At 47.3% G+C, this 19,068-nt stretch overlaps 1 protein-coding gene across 2 annotated transcripts in view; it reads left to right on the top strand.

Moving 5' to 3' along the window:
- LOC140426065 (prostaglandin F2-alpha receptor-like) overlaps positions 1 to 19,068 on the top strand; it is a 42,375-nt gene that overhangs the window by 11,121 nt on the left and 12,186 nt on the right. The window lies entirely within an intron of this gene.

The raw sequence follows: 19,068 nt of genomic DNA, 5'->3' as shown, positions 1-19,068 counted from the left end.
GATTATTATTATAAAATCAGTGCATTGTCCACAAATATTAACTGATTATTAATGCTGATATTTCACAGCTAATTATATGAGCTGAACTTAAAATTAGTTTATATGGCAAGCATAATGTTCAGAATTAGCAAAATAAATTTACAGTTCTTATCTTCAACTTTAGGTTGAATAATTTGGTATCATTCTGTACAATTACAGAATCATTTCTTACATATCATTACATCACCATGTCCACAGTATTACAAGTCCAATTTGTATCTATAAAGTACATAAAAAGTTTATAAAGTATCTATACAGGAACAATAGTAAAGTTGCAGTGACAGAAAAGATTGCAGCTTTTTGGCTGCTGATAAGATTTTGAATGCTTTTAATTCAAATACCTTGAATGCCTTAGCACAGGGAAGTCATTTAAAATAAAATATTTCCTGGGATTTGAGTGTCACCGAAAGACCAGCATTCATTGCCAGTCCCTAATTGTCCTTGAACAGAACTACTTGCTCAGCCATTTCAGAGGGAATAACCATTACTGAGGCTTGTGGAGATATTGAATTTAAATTCCACCAGCGGCCATGGCAGGTTTTGAACCAATGCCCCCAGAGCATTGGTCTGGGCTCCCACACTACCCATCCAGTGACAATACCACTATGCCACTAACTCTGCCTAAAGTGACTGAATTATAAGATGTGCCTGCACCCTCGATTGTTCACTTGCTTAACTATTGATCTAATTTACATGCAACTTCTTTTACTGACACTCCAGGACAGCCTTTTCCACATGATGAGCAATCTAAATCCTTTGTCCTTATTTACTCTTCTGCACATGAACCCATGCCTTTGGTTCTTGGGTTTGTGACAATCTCCAACATGTTTTCAGAGTTCAGTCTTATTTATTCCAATAACAATGTTATTGTCTTCAATAACACATTACCTGAACTTTCTCAACAGTACATGTGGCTGCAGTAACAGTGTGTATACATAACAAATATATATTTTTTGTACCTTATGTGCAGATTTTATATGTATTTTTTTTCATAGAATTTACAGTGCAGAAGGAGGCCATTCGGCCCATCGAGTCTACACCGGCTCTTGGAAAGAGCACCCTACCTAAGCCCACACCCCCACAACCCAGTAACCCCACCTAATCCCCATAACCCCACCCAACACTAAGGGCAATTTTTGGACACTATGGGCAATTTAGCATGGCCAATCCACCTAACCCGCACATCTTTGGACTGTGGGAGGAAACCGGAGCACCCGGAGGAAACCCACTCACACACGGGGAGGACGTGCAGACTCCGCACAGACAGTGACCCAGGCCGGAATCGAACCTGGGACCCTGGAGCTGTGAAGCAATTGTGCTATCCACAATGCTACCGTGCTGCCCCATTTTGTACGTATAAATAAAATGTGCATATAAAACGATTGAAGTACGCGACCGTATTGTGGAGGAATCACCACAATAATAACTTGCGTATGCTCTGAAAGACTCTGTTTATCAAACCATTTACAGTCTATTGACACATAGAACAAGCAACAGCAAATAAAGATTACTGGAATAAGTTCCTTTTACTTAAAAATTTGCACGTGATTACAAGTGATCATCTGTCTCACCGTAATGCAAATCATACACACACGTGCACCAGGGGCTGGTTTAGCACACACCTAAATCGCTGGCTTTGAAAGCAGACCAAGGCAAGCCAGCAGCATGGTTCAATTCCCGTACCAGCCTCCCCGAACAGGCGCCGGAATGTGGTGACTAGGGGCTTTTCACAGTAACTTCATTGAAGCCTACTCGTGACAATAAGCGCATTTCATTTCATTTCACCAGTCTGCCCTTTGTTAACCCTCGTCATTGGTGGGGTCTCCATTCCTGCAAAATCTCTCGAAGGCTGAAACCGCGAACGGTGAACTTGCACGTGCATACTGTGCACTTTCGGCGTGGGAAAGTGAGAGTTTAACCTCCCTTCTGCTAATGCTCCAGCACGCCTGCGAACATATGAACAAGGAGCCATTTGGGGCAGCTTCGCCATTTAATAACGTCATGTCTGATCCGATAGTAGTCTCAAATCTGCACCCTCACCTACCGCCAATAGCCTATTACCTACTTGCTTTAGAATATAATCTATCCACCTCTGCTTTAAAAATATTCAAATACTCTGTTTCCACCACCTTTTCAGAAAGTGAGTTCCAAAGACAGAAAGAAATCAGCTCATCTCTGCTTTAAATGAGCGACACCTTATTTTTAGACAGTGTCTACATCTAAAGTCTCCCACAAGAGGAAGCATCCTCTCCACATCAATCCTGCAAACACCCCTCAGAATCTTGTGTTTTAATCAAGACGCTCTTACTCTTCTAAATTCTGGCAGATACAAGTCTAATCTTTTTTTTCTCTCTCTCAGCCCCTCCCTTTCTCTCAGCCCCTCTCTCTATCTCTCTCTCAGCCCCTCTCTCTCTCTCTCAGCCCCTCTCTCTCTCTCAGCCCCTCTCTCTCTCTCAGCCCCCCCCTCTCTCTCAGCCCTCTCTCTCTCTCTGCCCCCTCTCTCTCTCAGCCCCTCCCTCTCGCTCAGCTCAGCCCCTTTATCTCTCTCTCTCTGCCCCCTCTCTCTCTGCCCCCCCCCTCTCTCTCTCTCAGCTCTCTCTCTCTCTCTCAGCCCTCTCTCTCTCTCTCAGCCCTCTCTCTCTCTCTCTCAGCCCTCTCTCTCTCTCTCAGCCCTCTCTCTCAGCCCTCTCTCTCTCGCTCTCAGCCCCTCTCTCAGCCCGCCACCCCCTCTCTCGCACCCTCTGCCCCTGCTCGGTCTGTCCCCTCTCTCTCTCGGTCGGCCCGTCCCCTGTCTTGGTTGGTCCGTCCCCTCTCTCGGTCGATCCGTCCCCTCTCTCGGTCCGTCTGCTCCCTCTCTCGGTCCGTCCGTCCCCTCTCTTGGTCCGTCCGTCCCCTCTCTCGGTCCGTCCGCCCCCTCTCTCGGTCCGTCCATCCCCTCTCTCGGTCCATCCGCCCCCTCTCTCGGTCCGTCCGCCCCCTCTCTCGGTCCGTCTGTCCCCCCTCTCGGTCCGTCCGTCCCCCCTCTCGGTCCGTCCGTCCATCCCCCCTCTCGGTCCGTCCGTCCGTCCCCCCTCTCGGTCCGTCCGTCCGTCCACTCTCTCGGTCCGTCCGTCCACTCGGTCCGTCTGTCCACTCTCTCGGTCCGTCTGTCCACTCTCTCGGTCCGTCCGTCCACTCTCTCGGTCCGTCCGTCCACTCTCTCGGTCCGTCCGTCCACTCTCTCGGTCCGTCCGTCCACTCTCTCGATCTGTCTGTCCACTCTCTGTTTTCTCTCTCCAGTTACGCCTCTCTGTGTTCTGTATGTATTTCTCGGTCTCTCTCTCTCTGGGTGGGATTTACCGGTTGTTCACGCTTGCGGAATATTCCGGTCCCACCGATGGCACATGGGTTCCCCGGCAACGAGAGGTGCAGTCACCGGTAAATCCCGTTGACAACGGCGGGACCAGAAAATCCCACTGGTGGGCCGTCTCCGCCACTGAAAAACACGGGGCCGGTTGGTCAGTAAATCCCACTCAGATGTCTGTCTCCTCTTGATCTGGGTCTTTTGCTCTCTATCTCCCTCTCTGTCTCCTATCTCTCCCTATCACCACCTTTCCACTTATTCTAGCTCTACTTCTCTCTCTGTCTCTCTCTCGATCCAACTCCCGCTCTCCATTTCTCTCTCCTTCACCTTATGTCTCTGTTTCTCACTATGTTGCTCTGTCTGTCTCACTCTCTTCATCAATCTCTCCCCTTCACACCCTGTCTTCCCCTCGATCTCTCCCTGTCCCCACCTCTGCTTTTCTCTCCCTTCATCTCTCCCTTGCTCTCAGCCTATCTCTCTCTATCCCCATCTCAGTTTCTCCTTCTCTCTTTCACTCAATCTCTCCATCTCTCGCTCCGTTTATTTTCTGTCTTGCTCCTTTTCTCACTGTCTGTCCCTTTCTCTCTCACCCGCTATCTGTACCTTTTTAATTCTTCCTCTGTTTCCCACTGTCTGTCTTTCATTCTCTCTTTCTTTTGGGGCAGCATGGTAGCACAAGTGGCTAGCACTGTGGCTTCACAGCGCCAGGGTCCCAGGTTCGATACAAGTCTAATCTGTCCAACCTCTCCTCATAAGACAACCCACCCATTCCAGGTATTAGTCTGGTGAACCTACTTCCAACACATTTACATCCTTCAATAAGGGACCAATACTGCACACAGTACTCGAGCTGTGGTCTCACGAGTGCTCTGTTTCGTAAAGTGAGAGTCAATGGTGCACTTCCACTTGTGTGTGTAGTTGAAGTTAAGAAACTTATTATATTGTCCCTTGCACTGGTATGTGCTAAATTGCAGATATGTGAACTTTCTGGCGCACGAACCATAATTGGACACACAAACGGATTTGCATGGGTAAACAAATTCACAATAAAGAAGAAGAAGAAGAAATTGCTTATTGTCACAAGTAGGCTTTGAATGAAGTTACTGTGAAAAGCCCCTAGTCGCCACATTCCGGCAAGGCCGGTACGGGAATAGAACCGTGCTGCTGGCCTGCCTTGGTCTGTTTTCAAAGCCAGCGATTTAGCCATGTGCTAAAAGGGGGTGGTGAATGACAGGGGTTAACTGTACTTAAAGCTCAAGCGACCATTAGCAATACCCCACACCTGCCTCACACCGCCGAGGTCCCAGGTTCAATCCCAGCCCTGGGTCATGTCCGCGTGGAGTTTGCACGTTCTCCCCGCATCTGCGTGGGTTTCACCCCCACAACCCAAAGATGTGCAGGGTGGGTGGATTGGCCACGCTAAATTGCCCCTTAATTGGAAAAAAAATAATTTGGTACTCTAAATTTATTTTTTAAAAAGCAACATTTCGCCCATGCGGACAACAGCAACTGGTCCATTTGGCAATAAGTCGATATAACTCTCGAACAGGCACCTGATTACGTTTCCTTCCTGACTGAAGTAGCAAGGCCTTTTTAACTCCATCTTCTATATATTTATCCCAGGAGAGGACCTGAATGTTACATTGAAAGGACTGTAATCTTATTTTAACTATTGGTTCTCAGGTTGTCAGCATCAATGGCTACTCTGGCTCATATTGCCCGTTTCGAGTTGCCCGGGGAAGGTGGTGGTGCCCTGGCTTCATGAACCAGCGGGAGCGATTAGTAGAGTTCAGTGGCCAATTAACAGTCCACACTGATGTGGGGCTGGTGTCACATATTGACTCAGACTGGACAAGGACTCAACCTTCCTTCTCTGAAGAATATTAAAGAAGTGGCTAAGGCTTGATAAAAGCCCGCAGCTTCTTAGTCACCTTGGTTATTACCAGCTTTTTATTTCATGGTCTTTTTAAAAAATCTGTATTGGAATTCTCAGACTGCCATCGTGGGATTTCAAGTTGCACACTCTAGGGTTATCAGTCCAGAATTCTGGGGTATTGGTCCCATAACATAACCCGACGTTTGGGTAGTTTCACCTATTCTTCATGGACACAGAAGCCACCATCAGCTTTCTGTGATCTTCTGAGTCTGGGAGAGGTTGGGCAGGTTGGAGTGGGGCAGGGTGGGGTGTTGCAGGCGTGGGAAGCAGAACTAAAGACCGTTAATATAAGTCACAATATTCACGAGTAAATCCAACAAGGAATTTCAGAGAAATTTCTTTACCCAAAGAGAGGTGAGAATATGGAACTCATTGCAAGAAGTCATTAATGTGGCCAGCATCAATATTTTTAAGGGGAATTGAGAAAAGTATAGGAAGGGGACAGGAATATAAAGATATATCGATAGGGTTAGCTGAAAAGTGGGGGGAGAGAAGTTTTATGTGTGGCACGGCAGCACAGTGCGCCAGGGTCCCAGGTTCGATTCCCGGTTTGGGTCACTGTCTGTGCGGAGTCGGCACGTTCTCCACGTCTCTGCGTGGGTTTCCTCCGGGTGCTCCGATTTCCTCCCACAAGTCCCGAAAGATGTGCTTGTTAGGTGAATTGGACATTCCGAATTCTCCTGTGTACCCGAACAGGCGCCGGAATGTGGCGATGAGGGGCTTTTCACTGTAACTTCGTTGCAGTGTTACTGTAAGCCTACTTGTGACAATAATAAAGATTATTATTATTATGTGGGCATTATCACCACATGGACCAGATGGGCTAATTGGCCTGCTTCTGTATAAAATTCTATCTAAAAAATAATTGGGTTGAAAACCATAGCTATCTTGCCTGTGATTTGTCAATATGTGTGGCTAAGCAAGATAAAAGTTATAGACTCTGCCTAAAATTTGGGTCCTTTGGCAGCTGCTTCACTCTTGCTGATGATAATCTCTCCGCGCTGAACTGGAGTGATTAACAGCCTTGGCAGATGCAAGCGTTTGAGCTCCAGTTCCACAGTTCCGATACCTTGTGTATCTGTCGCGAAATAATGAAATGAAATGAAAATTGCTTATTGTGACAAGTAGGCTTCAAATGAAGTTACTGTGAAAAGCCCCTAGTTGCCACATTCCAGCGCCTGTTCAGGGAGGCTGGTACGGGAATTGAACTGTACTGCTGGCCTGCCTTGGTCTGCTGTCAAAGCCAGCGATTTAGCCCTGTGTGCTAAACCAGCCCCTCTCAAATGTTATATCGTTCGAGAATTATATCTTGAGAGTTATAATCAAATTTGGCCAACAAACACTTGGCTTTTTCGAAGCCCTGCAGTGAACGCTGGCTCTTGTCACAGTTAAATCAACTGCACTGGTTTCAAAAAGGAACACAGAGCCAGCCATGCTAATTCTTAAATTACCACAGCATAAAGAAAATAGTTTGCTTTTGCGCAGTGGTATTTTTGTCTTTTGGGGATGCAAATTTTGTTTTTCAATTTTGTTTTCGCTTTTATTACAATAGGGACTGAGGAATTTCATTTCAGAAGTTGCATTTATATGGCACCAGATTTAATAATACCCCAAACTGTTTCACAATGATCGGAGAACTTTGGAAGTTTTTCCACTGTGCAATACAGAAAATGTGGCAATGCATTGTAAAATCAGAAATAGGAGCAAGAGTAGGCCATTCGGCCTGTCGGGCCTCCTCCATTCAAACAGATCATGGCTAATTGTCTATCTCTATGTCATTTTTCCTTACTATGTCCATATCCTTTGATGTCTATCGATTTCTGTCTAAAACATGCTGAGAGATTGAGTTTCCAGGGCCCTCAGGGGTCGAGGATTCCAACAATTCACAAAGTGAAGAAATTCCTCCTCATCTCAGTATTCTGTGCTCAGTTCTCTGTGAGTTTGACTCTCTGCTAACCTAAGTGTGATTACTCTGTCTGCCTGAACTAGACTAGCTCTTAGCCACGTGCTGGAGGTGTTATGTGATACATACACCTGACTCACTCTGTAGATGTCCCCAGTGGAAAGAGACGGAGTGTGAGTGCCTCGTGCCTTTTATAGTGGGAAAGCACCCCCAAGTGTTCTGCCTGCTGATTGGTTATGTCCTGTTCTCTGTGTTCATTAGGTGCCTGTCTGTATCTCATTATGTGCATGTCTGCATATCATGACAACGCCCTGCAAGGACTTTGTAAGTTTCAATGAGATTGCCCCTCATTCTTGAAAACTCCAGACAATACAGACCCAGTTTCTTCAATCCCTCTTCATAAGGCAGTCCCGCAACCCCAGGGGTTAGTCTGGTGAGCCACCTTTGCACTCCCTCTACGGCAAATACATCCTTCCTTAGATAAGGAGAGTAAAATTGTACACAATGTCCAGGTGCCGTCTCACCAGGGCTCGATACAATTGTAGCATGACATGACTCCTATGCTCAAATCTCCTTGCGCTGAAGGCCAAACGCAACACAGGCGTTAACACCTTGGAGAACCTTGCTCAGAAGAGACCTACTTGGAGGAACCTTCTGATTGAAGGGACATAATTCTTTAAGGACACCCGACGGCAAGAGGAGGCCGGAAAAGGAGCCCGAGGAAGGATCTAGAGTCCAAGGGCTGATCCCACTTCCCGGAAACACCTGCGAAGTGTGCGGTCGAAGGTGTGGCTCTAGGATCGGGTTCATCAGCCGCACAAGGACCCACTGAACCCATAACCAGTAACACAGAGTTTCTTAGATGGACAATCATACTCATTAGTGAGTGATCGCCGAAGAAGAAGACTTGCTGCACCTGCATGATAGCTTTTGGTATCTCATGAACAAGGGCGCCCAGGTCCCTTTGGACACTTTCCACCCTCTCACCATTTAACAAATACCCCCAACAGGAATGGGACCAATGTCCTTGCAGGGGTGTTTGCTGGTGCTATTGGAGAGGCTTTAACTTAGTATGGCAGGGGGTGGATACCTGAGCAGGGAGTTAGAGGAGATGGAAACTGGGTTAGAAACAAAAGACAGAAAAAGTGAAAGCAAGGGAGGAAGACATGTAATAAAAGTCAAGAAACAGACAGTGGCTCTATCGCCCCTAGAGGTGGACTTAGTGTCAGGAAAAGTGGTAGAAAAACAAAATTAAGTGTTCTATATTGTTCAAGAAAGGGAATAGGTATAACCCTGGGAATTATAGGCCGGTTAGTCTCACTTTGGTCAGAGGTAAATTATTGGAAAGGGTACTGGGGGACAGGATTTATGATCATTTGGACAGATACAGCTTAATCCAGGATAGTCAGCACGGATTTGTGAGTGGTAAGTCTTGCCTCACAAGTTTGATTGTATTCTTTGAGAAGGTAACTAAGTACATAGATGAAGGAAGAGCAGTTGATGTCGTATACATGGATTTTAGTAAGGCGTTTGATAAGGTGCCCCATGGTCGGCTCATGCAGAAAGTAAGGAGGCATGGCTTAGAGGGAAATTTGGCCGATTGGATCAGTAACTGGCTATCACATAAAAGACAGAGGGTGGTGGTAGATGGTACATTTTCATCCTGGAGCCCTGTCACTAGCGGTGTACCACAGGGATCAGTGCTGGGTCCTCTGCTATTTGTGATTTTTATCAATGACTTGGATGATGGAGTTGAAGATTGGGTTAGTACATTTGCTGATGATACCAAGATTGGTGGAGTAGTGGATAATGTGGAGGGCTGTTGTAGGCTGCAAAGAGACATTGATAGGATGCAGAGCTGGGCTGAAAAATGGCAGATGGAATTTAACCCTGATAAGTGTGAAGTGATTCATTTTGGTAGGACAAATCTGAATGCGGATTACAGGGTTAACGGCAGGGTTCTGAAGAATGTGGAAGAGGAGATAGATCTCGGGGTTCATGACTATAGATCTCTGAAAGTTGCCAACGAAGTGGATAGAGCCATGAAGAAAGCCTATAGTGTGTTAGCATTTATTAACAGGGGGATTGAGTTTAAGAGCCGTGAGGTTATGCTGCAACTGTACAAGACCTTGGTTAGACCACATTTGGAGTATTGTGTGCAGTTCTGGTCACCTCATTATAGGAAGGATGTGGAAGCATTGGAAAGGGTGCAAAGGAGATTTACCAGGATGCTGCCTGGATTGGGGGGTAGGTCTTATGAGGAAAGGTTGAGGGAGCTAGGGCTTTTCTCATTGGAGCGAAGGAGGATGAGAGGTGACTTAATTGAGGTGTATAAGATGATGAGAGGGATTGATAGAGTGGACGTTCAGTGACCTTTTTCCTCGGGTGGATTTAGCTGTTACAAGGGAGCATAACTATAAGGTTCATGGTGGAAGATTTAGGAGGGTTCTTTACTCGGAGAGTTGTTGGGGCATGGAATGCACTCCCAGCTATGGTAGTGAAGTCGGACACTTAAGGAACTTTCAAGCGGTTATTGGATAGGCACATGGAGTGCACTAGAATGATTGGGAGTAGGTTGATTTGATCTTAGTCTCAGACTAGTTCGGCACAACATCGTGGGCCGAAGGGCCTGTACTGTGCTGGACAGTTCTATGTTCTATGCTCTATATCTTAATGCATGTTGCATAAGAAACAAGATAAATGAATAGTCCTCCTGTCCGCAAGAGTGGTGAATCTTTCGAACTCATTACTCCAGGAAGGTCGAGACCTTGTACATTTTCAAGACTGAGATTGATAGGTTTTTAATCAGTCGGGGAATTAAGGGTTGCGGAGAGGAGAGGAAGTGGACTGAGTGAGTGTTAGCCATGTTCTTGTTAAATGGCAGAGCAGGCTCGAAGGGCTGAATGGCCTTTTCCTGTTCCTGCTTCTTATGGCCTTATGATCTTATGGTCTGCCTGTCTATTTTTTCTACACTTTTTCACATTATATTCCACTTCCACATTTTTGCCCACTCATTCAGCCAGTCCAAATCTCCCTGAAGCCTCCTTGCATCCACCTCACAATTTACACTTCCCATCTAATGTGTCATCTTCAAATTCTGAAATATTACAATTGGTTTCGACATCGTTCTTATAGATTGAGAATAGCTGTGGCACTGACCCTTATGGCACCCCACTGTCACAGCTGGCCATCCTGAAAATGACCCGTTTATTCCTACTGTCTGTCTTCTGTCTGTTAACCAACCCTCAATCCATGCCGGTATATTTCCCCAAATCCCGTGTGCTCTAATTTTGCTGACTAACCTCTTGTGTGGGACCTTATCAAAAGTCTTCTAAAAATCCAAGTGCACCACGTCCACCGGTTCTCCTTCATCTGCAAGTAACATGCTCAAAAAACTCCCAACAGGTTTGCCAAACATGATTTCTCTTTCATTAATCCATGTTGGCTGTTGTAATGTCACATGTTACGCAATGACATCTTTAGAGCGTTTCACAGGCTTGTCTGGAGTGCACGCTTGTACCCTGTATGAGCACCACCTTGGAAGATACTGCGAGGCCTGGATAGAGTGGACGTGGAGAGGATGTTTCCACTTGTCGGCAAAACTAGAAGCAGAGGACACCATCTCAGATTAAAGGGCCGATCCTTCAAAACAGAGATGAGGAGGAATTTCTTCAGCCAGAGGGTGGTGAATCTGTGGAACTCTTTGCTGCAGAAGGCTGTGGAGGCCAATTCACTGAGTGTCTTTAAGACAGAGATAGATAGGTTCTTGATTAATAAGAGGATCAGGGGTTATGGGGAGAAGGCAGGAGAATGGGGATGAGAAAATATCAGCCATGATTGAATGGCGGAGCAGATTCGATGGGCCGAGTGGCCTAATTCTGCTCCTATGTCTTATGGTCTTATGTAAATAAACCCCTTGCGTTACACGAACTCAACGTGCGTCACCTCCCATTCTTTCTCTTTGCAGCCACAACAAAGACCCCTCCCCATATTTGACATGTTGTGGTACTTTGAGAATATTGTTCAGTTTATTTGCCGGTTGACTGATTTTGCCCTGGTTTTGTGATGTTTTGATCCCTGATAGCAGCATATACCGTCCTTTCATTCCCCTCTGCATGGGTTTCTGAGCTGAGCTCCGCTCTTGTTTTTAAGGCAGAATGGTTACAGATCCCATGGTACGATTCGGAGAAATTTCGACATTGTTCCTTCAATCAATACCAGCAAAAGCAACAGATTAACTGTCCATTGATCACGCGCTTGGTGGAGAATGAATGGTCAAGTATCCATTCACTATCGCTACAATGCTTCACAGAGTGTTTCACTGTGACAAGCACTTTGAGATAATTTAATGGTGTAAAGCCAGGACGTTTTAAAGCAAGTACTTCTTTAAAACGTCCTATCGGAACAAAACTGCTCAAAATCAGCAGTCGTTCAATAAGGCAGGTGACAGGTCATTTCACTCAAGCTGCTATTTTGGGGGTTAAAAAAGAACAAATTAGGGTTCGGTCAAATTAATTTTTGCAAATTGGCAACTCTCTATCTGATGTTTATCTTTTAATATTATTTAATATACCATATCAAAGAGACGAATGACTACTTTAAAGAAATGGAAAACTAGAAAAGCTTTCTGGCTTGTTTTATTCACCCCATTTTGTTTGTTAGCATCAGGTCTTGTCTGCGAGCTCATTAGGACTTTCTTCTGCGGTCAAATAAGGAAACTCACGTCAAGTTTCGGAGTCCCCATATAAAGCTACAGAGATAGGAAAGAATTTACATTCAGATCGCATCTTTCACAACCCCACGGCGTTCTAAAGCACTTTACAGCTTACTAAATGCTTTTTATGGGTTGTCACTGAGAGGCAGCATGGTGGCACAGTGGGTAGCACTGCTGCCTCACGGCGCCGAGGTCCCAGGTTCGATCCTGGCCCTGGGTCACTGTCTGTGTGGAGTTTGCACATTCTGCCCCTGTCTGTGTGGGTTCACCCCTCACAACTCAAAGATCTGCAGGGTAAGTGAACTGGCCATGCTTAATTGCCCCTTAATTGGAACACGGTGCCTACCTCTGGACCAGAATCTCCAGGTTCAAGTACAACGACAGGACTCGTTGGCCACGGAAGGAGAATTCCTAACGTGGTTCAACGAGCTTGGAATCAGCTCGTGAGCTCCTACACCTATTCCTTAAAGGGAAAAAAAAGTGTGTTTGAAGATACGTTTAAAAATAAATTGACATGCACATGGTGGGATAAATGGGGGGGAGGGGGCTGGGGGGCTCAATTTAACACAACTCTCTGACAGTACAGAACTTCTTCAGTACCTCCACAAATCATGTGCAGATAATCTCCTCATGAATCATACTGAAGTATTTTGTTCCCCTTTCAGGTCAGCGATAATGTGCCATTAGCCAACCGGTTAACTCTGCACATTCCTGGACGCTTGTTCACCCCTTGTGCGCACATTCAGTCAGGGAAATGGGATTAGGGTCAGCAGCACAGATTGAAGATCTAACACTGGCAGAGGGACAATGGGCCATACGTTCCTCCTGTGATGAGATCTTTGCAGTTCTATGGATTTGGTGAACTCCCATAGTTCCCCAGGCCCTGCGGTAAATCAAAATCAGGATTCCAGCCATGGATACAGATGGCAACTGAGTTGAAAAGAGACTGGTTGCAAACTGCTTTTCTGTAGATGTAGTGACAGAGCGCTCATAGATTTGGAGAGAGCTTTGGTTGTTGGTGCTCTGTGAAGGGTGGATTGCTGCATAAATGTAAACTGCTGCTGTTGCCTCTAATGGAAATAAATGTCCCTCGGTCCTTCGGGAAGTCACTATTGTCGGCAGGCAATCTGCATCTTTACAATAATCTTTATTGTTGTCACAAGTAGGCTGACATTAACACTGCAATGAAGTTACTGTGAAAAGCCCCTAGTCGCCACACTCTGGCGCCTGTTCGGGTACACCGAGGGAGAATTCAGAATGTCCAATTCACCTCACAAGCACGTCTTTCGGAACTAGTGGGAGGAAACGGGAGCTCCCGGAGGAAACCCCCGCAGACACGGGGAGTACGTGCAGACTCCGCACAGACAGTGACCCGAGCTGGGAATCGAACCTGGGTCCCTGGCGCTGTGAAGCAACAGTGCTAACCACTGTGTCACCATGCTGCCCCTCTATATAAACAGAAACAGAAAAGCTCCGGACCTGAATTGAAAAGTGAAAAAAGCTGTAAATGCCTGTCGCCGTCCAAACAGCTGAGAGGAAAGGTCAATGTCCTCGCTGCAGGTGCTTTGTCAGAAATTGGATGGCAAAAAACTGCAATAATTCTATAGAAAGTAGCTTGTCCCTCTATTTCTGACTCATTCGCTTTTTGGCAGAGAACAACATCCATATTGTGATGTAAAGGGTCATGTCAACCTATACCGATTATTGTAAGGCCTATTAATTCAGAAAATCGCGCAACGACTAATAACATTATCAGACAATTAGCTGGTTAGATGGCCACTGTTTACAGTGACGATTTCCAATGTATCACTGCAGCCAAAGGGATATTAACAGGCCGCTGTGATTCTAACCAGACACCGTTTCCAAGTCATGCAGCAAAAGGATTGAGAAATTGTGTTGACAAGAAGGAAACTGAGCCTCAAGAACAAAGGACTTTGGGGGAGGCGGACCATCCGTCAGTTTGGCAGCTGGTGCTTTCAACGCACGAATGTGGTCTGTTTCCACGGGAGGCTGCGGGTGGGGGAGGGGAGCAGGCGCGGGGGCCGGGGGATGTGAACAGATTACCTCTGGTCACAGTAACCTGGAGAGCGCTGTTTGGTCCCCACTGTTAACTCCGTTCCTTAGCCACCAACTTCATTCCTCTCCTTGGCCACTGTCTCAGGCTGAACCAAACTGTTTGCAGATTTTGGCGAGCAATCGGCTGAGATTCCTTTAACTCTTTCGTGGGATGTGGATGCCGCTGGCCAGATACCATCTATTGCCCTTTCCTAATTGCCCCTGAGAAGGTGGTGGCCAGCTTCCTTCTTGAACCACAGCGGTCCATGTGGTGTAGGTGCAGCCACGGTGCTGGTGAGGAGCGAAGCCAAGGGTTTTGATCCAGTGACAGTGCAGGAACGGGGATATATTTCCAAGTCAGGATGGTGGCGTTCCAAGTCAGGGCAGCACGGTAGCATAGTGGATAGCACTGTGGCTTCACAGTGCCAGGGTCCCAGGTTCGATACCTGTTGGGTCACTGTCTGTGCGGAGTCTGCACGTTCTCCCCGTGTGTGCGTGGGTTTACTCCGGGTGCTCCGGTTTCCTCCCACAGTCCAAAGATGTGCAGGTTAGGTGGATTGGCCATGATAAATTGCCCTTAGTGTCCAAAAAAAGGTTAGGAGGGATCATTGGGTTACAGGGATAGTGTGGGCTTAAGTGGGTCGGTGCAGACTCGGTGGACCGAATGGCCTCCTTCTGCACTGTATGTTCTATGTGAGTGATGTGGAGGGGAACCTCCAGGTGATGGGGTTCCTATGTGTCTGCTGCCCTTTTCCTTCTGGGTGAAGGAGGCCTTGGCTTGTAAGGTGCTGTCGAAGATACTGGGGTGAGTTATTGGTATTGGTCTAACATCTGCCTCAATTTTAACATTCTAATTTTTCATTTGGTCTTCAAATCTCTCCATGGCCACACACACACACACACACATACTCTGGAGCAATTCTTTGACCAAGTTTTTAACCCACTGTCCTAATATCTCCACATGTCACTCAGTGTTGAATTTTGTTTGATAAGGCTCCTGTTGTGAAGTGTGCTGGGGTGCCTTAAGTCACTTTGTTTCTTGCAGTAAATCAGTAACCACAATTCAAAACTACTTCATTTGAGATGACAAAGGATGCTATCTATTTTAAAAAAAAAAAAAAATTTAGAGTTCCCAATTCTTGGGCGAAATTCTCCCCCAACGGCGCGATGTCCGCCGACTGGCGCCAAAGACGGCGCCAATCAGACGGGCATCGCGCCGGCCCAAAGGTGCGGAATGCTCCTCAATGTTGGGGCTAGGCCGACGCTGGAGGGATTTCCGCACCGGCAGCTGGCGGAAATGGCGTTTGTTGCCCCGCCAGCTGGCACGGAAATGCGGCGCATGCGCGGGAGCGTCAGCGGCCGCTGACAGTTTCCCGGCGCATGCGCGGGAGCGTCAGCGGCCGCTGAAAGTTTCCTACGCATGCGCAGTGGGGAGAGTCTCTTCCGCCTCCGCCATGGTGGAGGCCGTAGCGGAGGCGGAAGGGAAAGAGTGCCCCCACGGCACAGGCCCGCCCGCGGATTGGTGGGCCCCGATCACGGGCCAGGCCACCGTGGGGGCACCCCCCGGGGTCAGATCGCCCCGCGCACCCCCCCCCAAGGACCCCGGAGCCCGCCCACGCCACCTGGTCCCACCGGTAAATACTAGGTTTGATTTACGCCGGTGGGACAGGCAATTTCTGGGCGGGACTTCGGCCCATCCGGGCCGGAGAATTGAACGGGGGTCCCGCCAACCGGCGCGGCCCGATTCCCGCCCCCGCCCAATCTCCGGTACCGGAGACTTCGGCAGGGGCGGGGTTCACGGCGGCCAACGGCCATTCTCCGACCCGGCGGGGGGGTCGGAGAATGACGCCCCTTGTTTTCCCAATTAAGGGGCAATTTAGCGTGGCCAATCCACCGACCCTGCACATCTTTTTGGGTTGTGGGGGTGAGACCCACGCAGTTACGGGGAGAACGTGCAAACTCCGGACAGTGATCCGGGGCTGGGATCGAACCTGGGACCTCGGCGCCAGACATGCAGGTTAGATGGATTGGCCATGATAAATTACTCTTAGTGACCAAACAGTGAGGCAACAGTGCTGACGACTGCGCCACCGTGCTGCCCATTGAAGGATGCCATCCAAATCTTTTTTCTCAATAAGTACATTCTTGCAGTTGACTTGATCCTTTGCTATCAAGTGGTTCAGCGGTAATTTGCTTGTCACCAAGTCAATGGGCCATCGTCTGTCAAAGAGACTTGCATAAATAATAGTCTGTCACTATGGGGGTGATGCACGGATGTGGGCCCTTTCCTTTGGATGAAATGAAAAATGAAATGAAATGAAAATTGCTTATTGTCACAAGTAGGCTTCAAATGAAGTTACTGTGAAAAGCCCCTAGTCGCCAGATTCCGGCGCCTGTTCGGGGAGGCTGGTACAGGAATTGAACCGTGCTGCTGGCCTGCCTTGGTCTGTTTACAAAGCCAGCGATTTAGCCATGTGCTAAAAGGGGTTGGTGAATGACAGGGGTTAACTGTACTTAAAGCTCAAGCGACCATTAGCAATAAACTGAGACTTGTTCAGGTGGCTGTGAGAGATTTTGTGACTCTCTTCGCATTGATGAGTGTTTGTCATTTGACCAAAGCAGCTCTGCTAATTATTCATGAGGACTTGCTGCGCACAAATTGACTGTTGTGACTTAAGCTTTATAACAGTGACTATATTTCACAAACTACTTATGATGTTGTACAGATTATGCTACTGGACCGATCAGCTCATTACTATGGACTAATAAATTGAGTGAATGGGTATTCAGGTTGCTGTAACATGGCAGACTGAGAATTAGAATTCTGTTCAAATAAAATCTCCAAATAAAAAGGTGCTATGAATGAAGTGACTGCAATTCTGTTAAATCGTTACAAAAACATAACTAGTTCACTAATTCTGTTTGAGGAAAAAGACCCGCTGTCCTTATCTGACCTGGTTTAATCCCCCGCCAGGATGATTGATTCTTACCTATCCTGTGAAGCGACCTTGAACGTCACTCACTTGCTTCAAAAAGTCCCATCAGCTGAGAGATGGGCAATTAGGAACGTGCAGTTAAGATGCGGTGCTCGCTTCCTGAGAGTAAATGACTAAAATATATTTCATCGGCTGTGAAATGTTTCAGGACATTTAGAGAAAGAGCATTTGAATTCATGTAATGCCTTTTAAGACGTATGGAACTTCCAAAGCACTTCACAGCCAAGGACTTACTTTTGAAGTTAGGTCACTAAGTTCTTCTTCAGCGATCACTCGGTAACGAGTATGATTGCCCACCTGAGAAACTCTGTGTTATTGGTCATGGGTTCTGTGGGTTCCTGTGTGACTGACGAGCTCGATCCTGGAGCCGTATCTTTGACCGCACTCTTCGCAGGTGTTTCCGGGAGATGGGATCGGTCCATGAACTCTAGACGACTGGTATTCCTTTCTCAGGATCCTTTTCCGGACCTCCTCTTGCCTTCCTGTAGGTAGCTGCCTGGTGCGGGATGTCTTTTATCATGGGTATGCCATTGCACATCACCAGACACTTGGTCCTTGACAGAGGGCAGGCCCAGTTCCAGGTGCAAGTGAACCTCGCTCTCCCTATAGCTGCAGCCATCATTCACCATCGCAGCCGCTGATACATACAGGGGCAGGATACATTTGGGGGCAGCACGGTAGCATTGTGGCTTCACAGCGCCAGGGCCCCAGGTTCGATTCCCGCTGGGTCACTGTGCGGAGTCTGCACATTCTCCCCGTGTCTGCGTGGGTTTCCTCTGGGTGGTCCGGCTTCCTCCCACAGTCCAAAGACGTGCAGGTTAGGTGGATTGGCCATGATAAATTGCCCTTAGTGACCAAAAAAGTTAGGAGGGGTTATTGGGTTATGGGGATAGGGTGGAAGTGAGAGCCTAAATAGGTCGGTGCAGACTTGATGGGCCGAATGGCCTCCTTCTGTACTAAATGTTCTATACGGGTATCTTCTACCTGATCCGCCGTTGAGGACTTGTTTCAGATTGTGCTTTGTTCCCCCCTCTGACCTTACCATCATGGGTGACCCTGCCAGGAACTTAAAAAGCGCAACTCATTGCTGGTGGGATCAGTGGAACTCTTTCCGCCTCTCCACCATGGCAAGGCGGCAATCCAAGGAGAGGGAATTTGCCTACTAGGTCGGTAAATACAGCAGCCAATTTGTGCATGGCAAGATTCCACAAACAGCAACGAGGTAGATGAACAAATAGCGTGTTTCACATCCATCTGAAAGCGTGGTGTCCAAAACTGGGCACAATGGGCGGGATCCTCCGCTTCGCCAGCCGCGTGTGGGGGGGTGGGGGGGGAGGGGTGTGTGTGGGGGTGGGGGGTGCGTAATCCATGTTGACACATCAGTGCAGTGGTGCAGGACTAAAGGATCGCTGCATTGGACAAACTGTTAAATTGAGGTCTCACCTGCCCTCTCAGACGGACATGAAAGATCGCACAAAGAACACAAGGGAGCTCGGACCAGCGTTAAAACCAACATTTATCCCTCAACCAACATCACTTTATTACGGTTGTTATTCCGTTGCTGGTTGTGAGAACTTGACGAATTACAAAAGTAACTGCACCTCAAGAAGTATTTGATTGGCTGAAAAGTGCTTTGGGATGTCCTGAGATGGTGTGAAGGGGGCAATATAGATGCAATTTCTTTCTGTGCGCGTGGCAGCATCTCCAGCATCATGGACACACCCTCGGTACTACACCAGAGTGCTGTTCTCTGCTCAGCCTTGTTCACTGGCTCAGGATGTGGAAATGAGCAAATCACGCACTCCACAGATATGCACAAACAGACTTTTTAAACCCAACACATGCAAATGACTTCTACGTTTGTGCTAGCTTTGTTCTTTCAAAAAAACAGAACGGTTGCTCAATAAATAGATAAATGAATACAGCTTAAATGCTCGTTGCACATTTTAGTCTTTGTATGTACGAGAAAGGGTTTCCCTGGTTGTTGCGAATTGTAAATTTATATCTGTTTCGGAGCTGGGTGAACTGGTATCTTCCATCTTGCATGCACGGTAGCATAGTGGTTAGCATAATTGCTTCACA

The sequence above is a fragment of the Scyliorhinus torazame genome, chromosome 7, assembly GCF_047496885.1.
Source record: "Scyliorhinus torazame isolate Kashiwa2021f chromosome 7, sScyTor2.1, whole genome shotgun sequence".
In the NCBI taxonomy this organism is placed as follows: domain Eukaryota; kingdom Metazoa; phylum Chordata; class Chondrichthyes; order Carcharhiniformes; family Scyliorhinidae; genus Scyliorhinus; species Scyliorhinus torazame.
The sequence above is the reverse complement of the archived record's forward strand: the minus strand, read 5'-3'. Positions and strand labels throughout refer to the sequence as shown.